Genomic DNA, 3,081 nt, shown 5'->3' with positions numbered 1-3,081 from the left:
GCGCGGGGCGCGCGCGGGCGCTCGGTGGCGCGCGCACACCTGGACGGGGCGCCGTGGCGCCGGGCTGGGGTTCGTGCGCCCGAACACGCGCGTGTGCGCGCGTGTCCATACGCGTGTCCGTGGGCGGGCGCGCGGCGCGGCGGCGCGGGGCTCCCAGGCGCAACGTCGGAGCGCCCCCTGCTGGCCCCGCCCGGCCCCGCCGCGGAGGCGCCCGGCCGCGCGCCCGCGCTGCGCGCTTCCCCCGCGCAGATTAAGTGCGCGGCGCGCGCGGAACGCGCAGGTGGAGGGCGCGCTCCCGCGTGGGGAGCGCACGTCACTGGCAAGCCTGGCCCCGCGCCTCCCTTTCGGCCCGGGCGGACCAAGCAGCCCTTCTCCTCTCCCCGCGAGCCCCGGCTGCTGACAGCGGGGAGGGGGCGGCCCTGTTACCCGGGATAGCGGGTAAACACGCTCTGGTAGCCCCCCCCCCCCGCAGTTTACTTTGCGGCGCGGAGCGGAGAGGGGAGCGGCGGACCACGGGCAGCGCCGCCGCCCCCGGGCTCTGCGGCAGGATGGGCGCTGCTCAGTGGGCCGCCACCCAAACTCGGCTCCCCGCGCCCCGGCAGCAGGGTGCACCGCACTCCGCTGCCCCCCCTTCCCCCCCCCCCCCCCCCCGCCCTCCCCGCCGCCAAACTTCGCGCGCCTGCCCGCAGGCGCGGAGCAAGGCAGCCGGGGGAGCGAAAAGGGCAATAAAGCGCTGCCAAAGGGCTGTCACGTGCCCTCGGCAGTTTCTAGGTGAGCCCACGGTTTCACGGTTACCCAAAACATGGCAGAAGGGCAAATTCAATCGATCCGCTGCGATTTCACCACCAGACTTTTCCCATCGGAGAGGACGGGCTGTTCCGCGCCTTCCTCTGCCGCCCTGCGCGCACACACGCGTACCAGCCGGCCGGCCGCGCACCGGTCCCGCTCCCCAGGCAGGCTCCGCCGGGCCCGCGCCTCCTGCCCGCCGACCGGCGGCTCCGAGGAGGCGAGGGGGGGGGAGGCTTGCCGGGCGCGGAGTTCCCAGCCCGACCCTGGCCGCGACCTCGCGGGACGAGCCGGGGCGGGGGGAAGGGCTACCGCCGCCTCCCGCCGGGAGCACCCGGTCCGGCCGGCGCGGCGCGGGGTGCCAGGGATGGGTAGCAAAAGGAGGGCTCCGCTCCGGAGCCGCCAGTACAAGCATACACCGCTCACGCTTAAAGAGGCACCCCAGCCTCTGCGTACACCGGGGTGCAACAGCTACATATTTATGGATTGAAGTGTTATTTTGCCCATTTAAAAAAAAAAAAAAAAAGAGATAATGTTTTCACACAAACCCAACCTTGAAATCCGCGTCTAGTCCCGTTGGTTCAGGGCTGTGCCTAGATAGGGTCCAGCCAAAACAATGCATCGCACAACATCTGGCTTGCTCGACCAAGACAGTAGTTGCTCAAAATTATTTTCTTTTTTCCCCCTTGTTTTTTTCCTTTTGTTTTTTTTTCTTCCTTTTCCCCTCAATGTGCGTGTAAGGGAATGGGGAGGCTGGAAGGGAGTATTTATCAGAGTACCAGAAGATACCTTTCTTGAAACAAAGGCAAGGGGAATCATCTCGATTGCAAATCCATCAGGCAGGGACCAAATAACAATATTTATAGGAAGGCATTAAAAAATACAACGTGTTTAAATAACAACAACAAATGCTTACTACAGTCGCTACAGCGCGGCTTAATAAAAAATTAGCCTTACTGACAGTCTTGTCAACATCTTAAGTAAATTATCATAGCGATGGTCTTTGGAGAAGAGAACCCACACTCCTTGCTAAAACACCTCCTATCATTAATCTTAAACCACTTGAAGATTATGATGGAAAGAATGGGATCAGTAACCATTATCATCTCAAATAGCTGTTAAAAACTCCGCTGTTTATTTTTGCGACCAAAGCGAATATAACTGGGAAATGCAGAAAAGGGAAGAAAGGAAAACACGAGAAAGGCAGAACAATTGAGGCGAATCCTGTTGCAACCTCGATGATAAACACATGGAAAAAGCTGTTACTGCTCGGTGGATTGCTGGAATTTGGGTAGACATTAGAAAAATAAACAAAGCGATGGCTCCGCACCAGACCTGTAATGCACCGGTACGCTCAATGAAAGGTAACTTCTTAAAATTAATTGTATTTTCCTGAATATTCGGTATTTGCCTTTATCTACATCGATCGTTTGATAGAGATCAAAACTATTAAAAACGTACTCGCACCTTTCACTGTTCGTATCAGAAAATAAATTCATTTTTACCCTTCCTTGCTCGTATTTTTGTATGCCTTGCCTGTTTTCCCAGTGATCGCCAGAATAAAGTCTATAGTATAATTTTATGAGGATCCGACATACTCGAAACGTTTGCTCAGAGCGAAACCTTTTCAAGCGACCTGTGGTTTTTATTGCAGTCTTTGCTGTTAGAATCTCATCCCTCCTTGAAATGCATTTTTACAGATGAAAAATAATTTTCTTTCTTTCCTTCTTTCCTTCCTCTCCCCCACCCCCCTTGTTAAACTACTTCCAGGATTTGGCAGAGAAGGGAGAAACTGCTGATTTAGGGACAGTCGACCCGAAATGTTGTCAACGGATCTTTACACCTTCAGTGAAGCCACAAATCGATGTGAGCCGGGGCGCACGCCTGTATACTGTCAAACGCAGGGGGTTTTTTTGAAGTTATTATTTTTAAAATGTAGAAGTTTACACGAAGCCTTTAAACAGCGCGATGTACCCCGGCCGGCCCTCCTCCTCCCCTCCCCTCCCTCGAAGTCAAAAGAAAGGGATGCCATTAAACCGGGGCGACGCAAATTAAAATAAACCAAACAATTATTTCGCCTAGCAGAGCTGCATCTTCCTGTTGTTTCCGCGATGATTCATTTCAGCAGCGGTGTACCAGAGGCAGAGGCAGGCGGGCTGTTCTTCCCCCTTGGGCGGGGGGGGACGGGGGATTTGATCCCGGAGGCAGGCTCGGCAGCGGCGCGGGGCGCTGCGCTGCGCAGGGCGCGCAGGTAGGTAGGTATGCGCGGCGGGAGCCGGAGCCGGAGCCGCGCTG

The sequence above is a fragment of the Gallinula chloropus genome (genome assembly GCF_964237585.1).
Source record: "Gallinula chloropus genome assembly, chromosome: 4".
Lineage (NCBI taxonomy): Eukaryota > Metazoa > Chordata > Aves > Gruiformes > Rallidae > Gallinula > Gallinula chloropus.
This window is presented reverse-complemented; position numbering follows the sequence as displayed.